At 43.2% G+C, this 13,709-nt stretch overlaps 1 long non-coding RNA gene across 1 annotated transcript in view; it reads right to left on the bottom strand.

The window, feature by feature from the left end:
• Positions 1-589: 589 nt before the first annotated feature.
• Positions 590-13,709, bottom strand: part of LOC117879464 — an 87,839-nt gene continuing 74,719 nt past the window's right edge. Inside the window, exons 2-5 of the long non-coding RNA XR_004646277.1 lie at positions 4,786-4,900; positions 2,244-2,300; positions 1,134-1,418; positions 590-694 (exon numbers count right to left, since the gene is read on the bottom strand). This is a non-coding gene — a long non-coding RNA (uncharacterized LOC117879464). The remainder of the gene's footprint in view (positions 695-1,133; positions 1,419-2,243; positions 2,301-4,785; positions 4,901-13,709) is intronic.

Genomic DNA, 13,709 nt, shown 5'->3' with positions numbered 1-13,709 from the left:
CCCCAGCATGGGAATGTGACTTAAGTGTATCCTAAAGGCTTAGAACCCTGAAAGAAACAGAACCCCAAATGAGATTTAGAAACCACTCAATTTGATGCCTGACTCATGATTTTTGAGCATATAGAGTTGGTAATACTGATACTAAGAAGTTGATAACTGAAATTTGTTTCCCTGTAGTTTTTACATTGACTATGTTGCCTCTGCTGTAGGTCTGCATGAAGGTGCTGGATTGCTGACACAGAGAGTATTCTTAAAAGAAAAAGAAAACACATTATTGCCTCCTGCTTCCAACTGATCCCAACACCCATAGAGTTTAGGGAAATGCTCTCTTTTGTGAATGCAAGAGCCCTGCCTCGGCCATAAAATAATTCAAGTTGAACTTTCCGATGATTCTTAGGTAGCATCAAATTCATGGGGTCTCCCCACCATCATTCATTTTAATGAAATGTCAGTTTTGAAGCGTCTTTAAATGTCACTGTTAATCATTTTACTTGTGACTGTTATGACCAATAGGGCAATTTCATTCAATGTCACTGGAAAAAAAAAAAAAAAAACAACCCCCACACACCACAACAACCCTTACCTGAGCTGGGATTGTAGGTATCCTCTCTAGGGGGAAGAAGCAATGCAAGGCCTGGTTGTTCAAAGAACTATATTGAAGATGTGCCAGACAAGTGCGCTGCCTGGGGAATACCTAGAGAGATTAAATGCAAATTCCTCACTTCCATTTATGCAAAACCCCAGCCTTTTGAAACTACATCCTGAGGAATGGGTCATTGTCTGCTGACCAACTGATCCCAGAGACTGGAGATCAAAGGCTTGAGCCTGAGAAGCCACTGAACTGCCCAGTCTGGGTTCTGGTTCCAAATCTGCAACAATTATGAACTTGTAATCACAGGGGAAACCCAGCTACAGGTTTTGAAGGCCTGACACCTACTAGACCCTGAGGCTGAAGGCTTAGGGTGGGGGCTGATCTCAGGTAAGCTTTTTAGCTTATGCTTTGCCTTGAATATGTTTTGCCTAATGCTTTTACCTTAAGAATAAATGTACTTGCCACGAAAGCTGTGTGGCAACTTGTATCTGCAAGCAATACACTGTAACCTCTAGAGAAAAAACAAAGCACAGATATTGACCAGTAGATATCCCCAGCAGGCCAGTCTACTAATGAAGGCAGGGAACTGTGTAGAATTAAAGAGCCCCTCAGTCAGGGGGAAGAGAGATGTGAGTCTTCACCCAAGAACAGTGAGGACTGGGCAATGGAAAGCTTTTGAGGGAGCATGGAGGGGAATATAGGTGCAGTGACCCTGAAACTTTGACAGTTATAATCAAAAACATCCAATGTTCTTATCCAGATACCTGGATGTACCTGTCACATCTGACATTATATTCATTTGAAGACAGGTTCCATAGGGATAAGGCTGCAAGATTAAAAAAAATAATAATAATTGAATGCTCAATCAAAAAATATCTGATCGAGATGCTTACTAATGATCTTCCAAAGTTAAGCTAAACATGGTGTTTAGTAGAGCTGATTGACTTTCCTTTAGAAAGTCATTCTGATGGAAGATTCTCAATTTGCTTGGAAAACTGATTTTCTGCAGGAAAGTCGTTCCCAGCTCCCCCCACACCTGGGCAGCCTGTCTAGTGGTTGGTCCCAGTGCTGGGGCCTTCAGGACTTCCTGGCTCCTTAGCGGTTCAGGAACTGGAGCTCCCAAGCTATCTAGCTCCCTGCCTGGTGAGCTGCTGTGGCATTGGGCAGCGCTGGGAACCTTGAAAACATTTCAGAAGGTAAAAATGAGATGACTAACTTTTTCTGAAAAAGGAATTATTTTTAAGATGTCTCTAAAAGAATGTCCCTAGCCAGCACTAGTATTTACATTGACATCAGCACAAAGTATGGGATTCTTGTGGAGCATGTTGCTGGTCATGGGATTAAGTATATTTTCTATATAACTTAGTCCAGCCACAGCAGTTCAGGTTAATGAACACACATATTTTTGAAAGACTTCCGTCTTACAATCGTATTTAATATTCATTCAAAGCAGACTAAAAACATGCCTTTCCCCTCCATTCAATCCCCACCACTCAGGATTTTTTTTGGGGGGGAGGGGGCTGGTTTTGGATAAGTTTAAAGCAGACATTACACAATTTTGGGGGGATCCCCCCAGAACCAGTACAACATAGGCAATTGCTGTGCAAGCCTCTCCAAAATATTTCAGCACAGTGTCACAATCCTGACCTACCTGTCTAGTGTAGATCCTGGATGCTCTTTGCTATCATTTCATTCTTGTTCTAAGATCCTGTAGATACAGATAATATTTTGAACATATGAACAACTCATTAAAGCTGCTATTGTGATCAAACTATGGGGACAAGGCCAAAAATAGACAGTAGTGACTATACATTTGTCCTTGCACATGGACATGCTATACCCACCATCCCACCATTGTTCCCATCTAAACTCCAGAAACACATGTCTGAAGGCAAGTAAGGCCCACCTTTCAGGTGCGCTAGCCAAGTATACACCTCGGACTGTGGCATGGCCTTGTACCCATGCCAGTGTGCAGAGTGGATGGGAGTAAGAGGTGTGTACTAGATCTTGAGTTTTAGTTCTCCATCCTACTCCCACAAAGCAATGAATGCTTTTTTGCCTAATCCTTACCAGCTCCCTCTCCCCCCAAGTTTTACCTGTAGTAACAAGCTGTGCTGACTGAATCAGAACAGCCTTCCACTGCACTCTTTACAGTGTGATTCAGGTGAACATGGATCTGAGAGCAGCCACCCAGCCCACTGACCAGACCCAGGTCTGCATCAATGTGTGGTCAGAGTACATGGTCCATGACTGCCCAGAGTGGCAGGAACAGACATGTACTGAGACTGTTCACAGAGTAGGTGGGGATTGAGTGGACTGTGGCCCAGTGCCAGGAATGCATCAAGCAGCTGAAGCTCCTCTGCAGGAGGGCAAAAAACACTCTTCAGAGGGCCCATTGTATATGCTTCAATTAGTTTGACCAGGTGCTGTTAAGAGCTTCCAGCCTGAAGTGCCTCACAATCCCCTCCTCAACCTCACTGAGCATGCCAATGAGAGCCAGAGCAAGGAGGCAGTGGTGCCACAGATGATGCCCAGGAAGACCTGGAGGATGAGGAGCATGTGATTCTGCAACTCTACCTGGAGAAGCCAGTTGAGGAAGTTCCTCTTCATGAGCCCCAGGAGAACTCAAAGTTGGGAAGCTACAATATTCTCTCTTGGTCCAGTGCTACATTTTAACCCTGGCCCCCATTCCTCTTAAACGCTTAAATGGTCCCCAACCAAGACCTGGCTATAAATCCATTGTATTGACTTCTGATTAAATGCTTTTGGCAGAAGTCATAAAACAAGTTGTTAACAGTCATTGATCCTTGTGTCTATGCATTTCTCAGCCAGCACACAGGCGCCAATGGTCAGGGCCAATCAGAGCACTGGGAGGTTAGAAAGGTCCTGGTTGGGGAAGGGACAGTTGTGGTGCTGATCTGAAGCTTCAGGGAACCAAGTAGAGTTGCAGTGTGTGTGTCTTTTCCTGCCCATTTCACGGTTGTTGGGCAAGCAGAGGAAGGGGTTTTTCTGGTGATGTTGCAGGTAGGGGGTTATGTTCATCTCTTCATTTGCATGGAAGCTCTATATGCTATCTGAGAATTCAGTCAATACCCAGTTGACTTGCCTTCTAGTCCTGTAAGCATACTTCAACAAGTGTATGGTTTTCAGGAACTCCAGCTGGGTCTTGAGATTTAAAAGCAATGCTAATGTGCTTGGTCCACCTTCAAAAGTGACCAAATTCCTTCATGCAGTAAGATGTTGTGGGGTGACCATTAGCAGAAACATCAATCTGACAGATTGCTAGATCTCCTTCACAGGACTGGAAAAGCAGCCTCTTTCATTCTGGTACCTTGAAGACCACTATGTTATCCAAATGTTGGTCAGTCTTTAAAGAAGTGGCAAGCTGGTAACATGCCCATAGAAGGAACTACCATTCCCACTCGACCTTGAGACACTATGAACATTTTGAGTTTTTAGAAACATTAGTATCTTACCATTAGTAGCCTCTGCTCCTTCCTCGTGGGCTGTAAGGGCTGTCTGAGAACCATGGTTGGTTTAACAGTTGCATTCATGGAATACTGAAAAAGTATTAATATTGTGGTTTTCCACATCAAAGTGTGTCATGTAAAGGGTTTTCCTCAGCTTCTTCCAAAAGAGAAAAAAATACTACCCTTGTCTTTGAATTGGTAGGACTTCTACTCCTGAGAGGGAAAACCATGCTTCCAGGAGCAACATTCCAGAGCCAGTAGAGACAGATAGAGAAGGACCTTGGCACGGACAGGAGGCATCAAAAGAAGTTTGACTATTCAGGGCATGGGAGGCTTGAGTTCTTCAGCAGGAAGAGACTGATGAACTGGTTCACTGAGAAGGAGGCACACTGTAGGTAATGGGAGCCTGCCCTAATGGAAAGGCTGATGGAACTGATGGCCAAACAAGTTTTGGAGGGTTTCCTGCTATCGTAACCATACCACTTCTACGCTTCCACTACTACCTCCTCCAGTTGCCTCCAGGGTTCTGCTGAGGCAGAGAAGCCTGCCCTTCCCTTGCCCCCATCTTCCCTCCCTCCCCGAGTGACCAGGAGCACCTGGCAGGATTCCTGGGACCACACCCTCCACTGGCACCTAAAACCCCTCAAAAGCTGCCCCCCCGCCAAGTGTCCAGGAGGGGAATGATTAGCCGGAGGGAGTTGATGAAGCCCATTAAGTGCTCACCCTCCAATCCCTGTGCAAGAGATATCCCCAGTTGTCTCCAAGAACAGCTGGCCTCCATTGTTTCCCCTCTTTTTGGTTGGAGGAGGGCAAGGACGCAGGTGCCAAGACTTTGAACCTGTGAACAATGGACACATGTTAGTCTTATTATATTTTGTTGGTTTTTATTTCCTTTTAAAATATTTCAATTAGACATTCCATTTACTTTTAACAAACATTAGTTTCTTTGACTGTGTATGATGAAGGAAAACAAAAGTTTTCTGGTTCAGACTGGGTTGAATGATTTGCACACCATTCCAATTTATGTACCAACATCTAGTACCATTGTACTGCAAATACTTTTCTACCTGCCTCAATTCCAGGTTAGGAAATGTCTGAATTCCCAAGGACACATGGGAGGGTGTGTGTGGGGGGAGGGGAGGGGGGGGGAGTGCATTGTTACGTGCTTGCAGAAAGCACTGCTATTCTAAAAGCAGAAGAATTCAACACAGAAAAGGGATTGATAAAAAGGTGTTTATGGCTTGGTTCACATGCAGAAAAATCCCACTTATGGATAGATCAGTATTAACTGAGTCACAAACCTACACAAATCACCACCCCAACAATGGGCTGTTGAACCCCAAAATAGTTTGCAACTGAATAGTGGTCTTGTGTTGCCAGCTTGCACAGGGCAATAGCCACCTGTTTCTGCACCAGTACCAGTGCAAGCTAACCACACAGCTCCATGAAAGTCTGTTTCCTCTTTCAGAAGTTCTGAAAGAACTGCTAGTCATCCCAAGTTTCCAAAATCATGGTAGACAAATTGTCATTCCCCCTTAAGGTCAGCTGTCTTTGGTCTCAGAAAGATTGGTGAGATCCAGGATGGAATTTGGGCAGATCACCTACTCCACTGCATAAATATTTGTCATGCAATAAGGAGCAGAACCACATCATCTTCCAATTTCTCATAGTCTTCCACCCAGTTTGGCAAGAGGGATAGTTGAGCAGGAACTGACACCAGCAAGTGGGTGAAGGTGGGAGACAGTATCAACATGACAAGCAGAGGTTCCTAGAGCATCTCCCATGATGCACAGAACCTAGGGTACCACCCCTGAAATTGTAGCACTAGTGTTGCATAACAGCAGCAGTGTTGCCATTGAGGGTGGTGTGTACACTGTGTTGTATGCTCATCCAGCACAGCTTATGTAGATAGACCACATATGCTAGTGTGTGCATGGTCTAGTAACTCAATATGCTCATCAATGTAGATATAGCCTAAAAGTTATTTCCCAGGCTTTTGCAGCTGGTATCTTTTCCAACCCAAATATATACTAGAGCTGAGCCAAAGAATGTTATTGAAACTTTCTGTTAAAGTTTGTATTTTGTCAAAACACAAAAATTTCTCACAAGTGTGAGGTTTTGTTTGTTGGCCAAGAAATAAAAACTTCTGGCTGAAAAGTGAAGTTTTCAGATGATATAAAGTCAAATTTTCTGCATCTTGATCGGCTATTTGTTATTCAAAATGAGCCAAATCCTGAGACCTTTAGTTTTTACTCAGTCCTTGATCAAGTAAGTTCCAATTGATATCAATTGGTGTTTGAGATTATTATCTTCAATAAACTAGGGTCTTATATCCATGCTCAGGCACAAACAAGTGACCCAAGTGCTGAGTATCTAACAGCCCCAGGGAGTTCACTGGCTTGTGTCAAGAGCTCAGGATTTGGGCCCATACTTTTGAATTTCAATGTGATTTAGATGCCCAATACACTTTAGGCTCTTTTGAAAATCCCAATAGTTGAGATTACACATCATATACTTTAAGTGCTGACAACATGTTTGATATGGCAATAATACACAACTGTCTGCAGAATTCCTAGCCTGGAGAACATACAATCTAGGGACAGGACACAGATATCCTGAAGAAGGAAGTTACCTTAGAATGTCATTTAATCCCTTTCTTAATTATATATTTTTTCTTTCCCCTTCACCCGTCCCCTGCCCCCATTTTGAAAATCTCAGAATCAGTGAGTTTTTGGGGGAGGGGGCAGATCTTGAATGGGGAGAAGTGAGGAGCCCAGCACAGTAAGCTTGCAGAGCATTAAGTGGAATGTAACAAATGCATATACCTTGTGTTAACTCTCTGCACAGAGGTAAATTTCTACATAGAGGGGAAGCCTGGAAGATGGTGCAAAGCAGAGAGTCAGAGAAGGAACCAAAAGACACTGGAAGACCAGTTCTCTAGTACAGTGTGTCTCAACCTTTCCAGACTACTGTACCCCTTTGAGGAGTCTGATTTATCTTACATACCCCGAAGTTTCACCTCACTTAAAGACTACTTGCTTACAAAATCAGACATAAAAATACAAAGAAGTGTCACAGCACACTTTTACTGAAAAAATTGCTCACTTTCTCATTTTTACCATATTATTAGAAAACAAGTCAATTGGAATATAAATATTGTACTTACATTTCTGTATACAGTATATAGAGCAGCATAAACAAGTCAGTGTCTGTATGAAATTTTAGTTTCTACTGACTTCGCTAGTACTTTTTATGTAGCCTGTTGTAAAACTAGGCAAATGCCTAGATGAGCTGATGTACCCCCTGGAAGACCTCAACCCAGGGTATGCAGAGAACCACTTCTCCAGTACTCCCCTATAATACAGAGCATTTTTACGATCAGCACATACTGTAGAATCTCTCTTCCCTACTATACACAGACAAATTGCACAATTCATGTGAACCAACTGAGACAATTTATTTTTTGCATGAATAGAGGCCTTATTTAGCAAACTTTCTGGATTGATTCACTTAGTTTTGGAAGCCTTATTCTAGGCTAATAAATACAACTTTCATAAAAATCTTTATAAGTCTTGGCTAAAGTTATGTAATAATGAGTTTAGTCCCAGCAGCTAAAAGGATTCATTCTTACAATGAGGTCAGTAAGATGAAGGAGCTTATGACGTAGGACTTGATGGCTGCATTCCAGACCAAACAGTTTAAGATAAATGGTTTTAGTCTGGCTTTGGTCTGCTCTTCCCATCTGCACCTGCTGAAAGCTGAATTGAGCTACAGTATATAACTATAATACTTCATGAACTATTAGAGAATCCTGCAATTCACAAGAATTTATAAAACTTTAATCTGTTCTTTAAGAAACAAGTCAACTATTTGCATCTTATGGAGATGCACATTTGTGGCAGCTTATGATTTGTTCCCATTGTGTTTGTTGTATAAAGGCAATATTTTAACTAGTGGAAGGCTTAGAATACCTCTGCATATTCTGAAATGTAGTTATTAGAAACGGATAGTCAGTGACATGATGACTAGTGAAAAGCAGGAAACAGGAGATCAGGCTCCTAAATACACAATTTGAAACAGCCACTTTACCTAAAATTTCTAAACAGTGGAGGGAAAGAGGATTTTCAAAGGCCCAGATGGGAGTCCAACTCCCATTGAATTTCAGTGGAATATAGCTGCCTAATTTCCTAAAGCTCCTTGTATCAGCTTTGATTTTTCAGCTTTTCTATTTTAGTATCCTATTTAGTTATCCATGGATGGACATGTTAGTGTATGCTTTTATATGTTGCTCCCCCAAAAGTTAAAAAACTCACCACCAGAATGTGTCAGCACTAACTTTTGGCCCAAAACTAGCTAATACTTAGAATATACAAGTTATATTCATTTGAGTAACTCCACTGACTAAGACAGACCAAAAGCCACTTTTGTTGTTAAATTATTCACATGTTCACAGTTGAGTCCTTTAGTGGCAATAATAATTCTTTGCGCTTCTATTGGACCTGAAAGCGCCTCACAAGAATATGGTGAGTTTAATTCCTGTAGAAAGACAAACAAAAGCTCAGCGAGGTTAGGTGATTTGCTGCACATTTTATTGTCTTTCAACTGAGAGCTGGGTGTAGAACCCGGCTCTCTTGACTTCTTGAGCCACATCATTACCCCAGTTTTGGTTAGCGAGGATACTATACTAAAGTATCAAATTATTAAAATACATGAAGATTGTTTTGCTTACATTGTGTTGTAAGAGGTTTCATTTCACTTTGGAAGCAGGATCTTTCCTTTGAGGCTAGCGATACAGATGGATTAAAAAAATATTAAGCTTTGCATTTCCAATACACAACAAATGGAGCATAGCCGGTATGAAGAGTCCCCTTCAGTCTGAGGTTGTGTTTTTCCACCCACAGTGATGCAAGCTGGCAGATGACCTCATGACAACACAGATGAAAGTGAATCAAATAGAGATAGTGCCAATATATTGATGGAGGCAACCATGGCTGCAGACAAATGTTTTCATGTCTGGCTTTTAAAAAAAAAAAAATTGTAGTTTTCAGCTCCAAGCTGACAGAGCAGAAACGTGGATTTCCTTAACAGAGCTGTTTCTTGAAAGACTGATTAGGAAGTGAGTATTCCTCCAGACAGGACTTAATACTTTTTTTTTTTTTTTTTTTTGTGGACAAATATCCTATTCCAGAAAGTTTCATTTGAATGTCACTCTAAATAGCAGCTAGAATACCAAGTTATTTTTCAGTGAGGATAGTCAGTGTTTAATAAATTCTGGCAGAAAGCAAGCAGCAAGAGGACAGTTTTGGCTCCAATTCTTTCTACTTTGCACTGCCCCAGAGGAGCAAAGCCAAATTAACATATTCCCTCCTTTGTCTTGATTCTTACATTTACACCCATTTTACATTGATGTGATTCCATTGGCTCAAATGGAGTTACTCTTGACTTACACAGGTGTAAAGCACAAGGCTAGTTTAGGTGGCTTCTCAGGTATTGCCCTGGTGTAGTGGGCTTCCCTATATGTATTATATATATGACCTCCCACCCTAGATGGGTCAGGGGTGCAGCTCAAATGCATCTGCACTCCAACCTTGGTAGGTTGGACGAGTCAGCCACAAGAGAGCCATAGGAGCTGGTTGTAAGTTAGAGCAGCCAGAGGGCCACTCTTTCACAAGCTTGGTACCAGGGAGAGCCTTAGGGAAAATGGCACCGTGGGCAAACTTGTGTTTTGGCACCCTTGGCCCCAGTGTGTGCAGAGGCCCCCCGCTTGCCCCCCCTCAACCCCTGCCGCCCCCCACCCCCACCCACACAGATGGGGAAACTGACCTGGATGTATGGAGCAACTGGCATTACTGCTTGCACACACCCCTCCCTCCAACGCTGTTCCTCCACACACCCCTAGAAGGCTGAGGGGGGGGGGAGTGAGGAGTGATGTCAGGGATCCCTGCATCCACTTCCCTACTTGGGCTGTGTAAGGGGAGGGCAGGAGCAGCAGCTGCGCATGATGCTTGCCTCACAGCACAGCCCAGGTGGGGAAAGTGACCTGGATGCAGGGAGTGCTTCATGTTGCTCCTTGCTCTCCTCCTCATAGTCCCCCTAGGGGGACATGGAGGAATGTTGGGGGGAGAGCAGTATCTGTGCATCACTCCTTCTCCCCCCTCCCTTACACGTTCCTCCACCGGGAGGAAGCAGGGAGAAATCTTGGCATCCCACCCCCCATTTATGCGGCACTCCCCTACCAGCCAGGAGCAATTTCTGACTCTACATTTGCAGAGTGCAAATCTGTGCTGCTGCAGAGCACCCCCTTGTGGCCCAGGTGGCCTACTCCTCAAGCCAGCCCGGCCTGGGACCGAACTAGTCCCTGGCCAGCCCCAGAATCTCAAGAGTTACTAATTATCATGCAGCCACCTTTATCTACTCCACACATGCCAAGCTGTGAGAGCTCAGCTCAGAACCAGGGCCATTAATTTTATGGTCTAAATTGTCAACAAGTCCTTCTGAAATCAGAATATTGACAAGTAGTAAAAAGATAATATAGCTGTGCATTTATTTTCATTGAAGAAACAATTCCCACTGTGTGGAAATATTGAAGTTGCTTTAATTTTAAGGATCAGTTTGAAGTTATAGCTAACATTCAAACACTCATATTTCCTCAATAAGATAATAGTATGAGCTGGGAGTCAGTCACTTCTGCCTGTGCATGTACATGATTAATGACTTCTAAATAAACAAATGGGCCTCTTGTGATCGTTAGGACATTCTGAAGCCAAGATCATCTGGATATTGGGGAAGTGTCAAGTAGGGACATTTGCAATACAAATTCCATATATCAATAGCTATCTATTAGGTTAAGCATGAACAAATGCCTCAAAGGACCTTTGTTAAAACTGAGCAGCAATTAGAGAGTCCTCAGTAAATCATTCCTTGTAGGCCACAGCCCACCTGGAAACATGTATTCTGCCTTTAAAGAGGACATAGGGGGCCAAGTTCTGCTCTCATGTATGCTGGTGTAGATGAGGAACTATTCCACTGAAGTCAGAGAGGTTATTTTAGATTTACAGCAGTATAACACTTTGGCTCAGGAAGTATTGGTTATATTTATTTATTGTAAAGAAGTCATAATGGAGGCACTGCCAGCCAGGTCTTTAGTTATAAGGCTGCTACTGTGAAGGTACTTTCCATCTCAGTCATCTCTATCTAAGAACAGATGAATGTTGCAAGTAATTTCATAATACATTACTAGTACCTGAAAATGTCTTAAGGCTATGTTGTCTCATACTTAAAATAGAAAAACTATTTTTTTTTTTTTTTTTTTTAAAAAAAACCCTGAAAATAAAATTCCTTTTTCTGCCTAAAGATTTGGGGGAGGGATAGCTCAGTGGTTTGAGCATTGGCCTGCTAAACCCAGGGTTGTGAGTTCAATCCTTGAGGGGACCAGTTGGGGATCTAGGGCAAAATCAGTACTTGGTCCTGCTAGTGAAAGCAGAGGGCTGGACTCAATGACCTTTCAGGGTCCCTTCCAGCTCTAAGAGATGGGATATCTCCATTAATTATTATTTGATCCTAAACTCCTTGCTCAAGCGAAACACCATTGACAACGATGGTATTATGACTTAATTAGAAGGCAGGATCAAAGAGGTCTTTTTTTCTATTAGGCAAAAAGCTTTTTACCTATAATTAGTTTTGCCCACAACTAAGGCCACTTGTGTTCTGACTACCAGAGTGTGCCTGTGTGAAGGCAACAGGGCTGATCTGCAATAATTAATAATGTCTTTTAACCAGATATTTTGTTGCTTACTGTATGCATATAGTTAGTTAAATGAATAAACAGATTTGTTGGGAAATGCATCCTGGAAAGATTATTTGCTATCTCATGCCAGCACTTCAAGGAATAAGACAATGGAGAGCCATCTAGTTTGAAGTGCATCTCTGACACCCTGCTGGGTTACCAGAACCTATTTAAACCAAGCGTGGAAACACCAAATAGAATGAAGGAAAAAGGGTGTTTTTAAAGACTAAGACTGAGGCAGAGACTGATCCCCCAGACCCAATAGGTCAGTGGCAAGATTTGCCTAAAGATGTAGATAGGTCTGATAAAATCCTCTATGTTATGCTTTGTTCCTGCCGTTAAGATTAAACAATACTTTAGTCTAAGAAAGTTGTTTGGTCATTGTATTAACCACAGGTCAGTGCTCCAATAGGGAAGACTTTCAGGAGTTGAACCCAGTCTGACCTGCTTAATATATATAGCAGATAGGTATTATTATTGCATTTCTCAATTAGCAGATCTCAAAGCACTAAAAAACCCCAAGTATAATTATCCCAGATGGTATACAGGGTGCTGTAGCCTAAGATCAAGTCTAAGGCCTGGTCTATACTACGAGTTTAGGTCGACTTTAGAAGCGTTAAATCGAATTAAGCCTGGACACGTTCACACGACGAAGCCCTTTTTTTCGACTTAAGGGGCCCTTTAAACCAGTTTCTTTACTCCACCTCCGACGAAGGGATTAGCGATAAAATCGGCCTTAGCGGGTCGGAATTGGGGTAGTGTGGACGGAATTCAACGTTATTGGCCTCTGGGAGCTATCCCACAGTGCTTCATTGTGACCGCTCTGGACAGCGCTCTCAACTCAGATGCACTGACCAGGTAGACAGGAAAAGCCCCGCGAACGTTTGAATTTCATTTCCTGTTTGCCCAGAGTGGAGAGCACAGGTGACACGCAGAGCTCATCAGCACAGGTAACCGTGATGGAGTCCCAGGATTGCAAAAGAGCTCCAGCATGGACCGAACAGGAGGTACGGGATCTGCTTGCCATATGGGGAGATGAATCAGTGCTAGCTGAACTCCATAGCAGTAAAAGAAATGGCAAAATATTAGAAAAGGTCTCCAAGGCCATGAAGGACAGAGACCATAACAGGGACGCACAGCAGTGTCGCGTGAAAATTAAGGAGCTAAGGCAAGCCTACCACAAAGCCAGAGAGGCAAACGGAAGGTCCGGGACACAGCCGCAAACATGCTGCTTCTACGCGGAGCTGCATGCCATGCTAGGGGGTGCAGCCACCACTACCCCAACCGTGTGCTATGACTCCTTGACTGGAGAAACACAAAGGGAAGAGGGTTCGGGGTACGAAGAAGAGGAGGATGAAGATAATGTGGATAGCTCACAGCAGTAAGAAAGCGGAGAAACCAGTTTCCCCAACAGCCAGGATATATTTATCACCCTGGACCTGGAGCAGTAACCCCCGAACTCACCCAAGGCATGCTCCCAGAACCTGAGGGCACACCGGGGACCCCTGGTGAGTGTACCTTTGTAAATATTACACGTGGTTTAAAAGCAAGCGTGTTTAATGATTAATTTGCCCTGGCAATCACGGCCAGTACAGCTACTGGAAAAGTCTGTTAATGTGTATGGGGAAGGAGCAGAAATCTTCCAGGGACATCTCCAGAAAGCTCTCCTTCATGTACTCCCAAAGCCTTAGCAAAAGGTTTCTGGGGAGGGATGCCTTATCCCGTCCATCATGGTAGGACACTTTACGTGCTACTGGCCTGGCGTGATAGTCTGAAATCATTGCATAAGAAAGCATGGCAGCGTATGGTCCCGGTGTTTGCTAGCATGCAGACAACATCCATTCCTTATCGCTCTTTATTA

Source organism: Trachemys scripta, chromosome 6 (genome assembly GCF_013100865.1).
Source record: "Trachemys scripta elegans isolate TJP31775 chromosome 6, CAS_Tse_1.0, whole genome shotgun sequence".
NCBI lineage: Eukaryota > Metazoa > Chordata > Testudines > Emydidae > Trachemys > Trachemys scripta.
The sequence above is the reverse complement of the archived record's forward strand: the minus strand, read 5'-3'. Positions and strand labels throughout refer to the sequence as shown.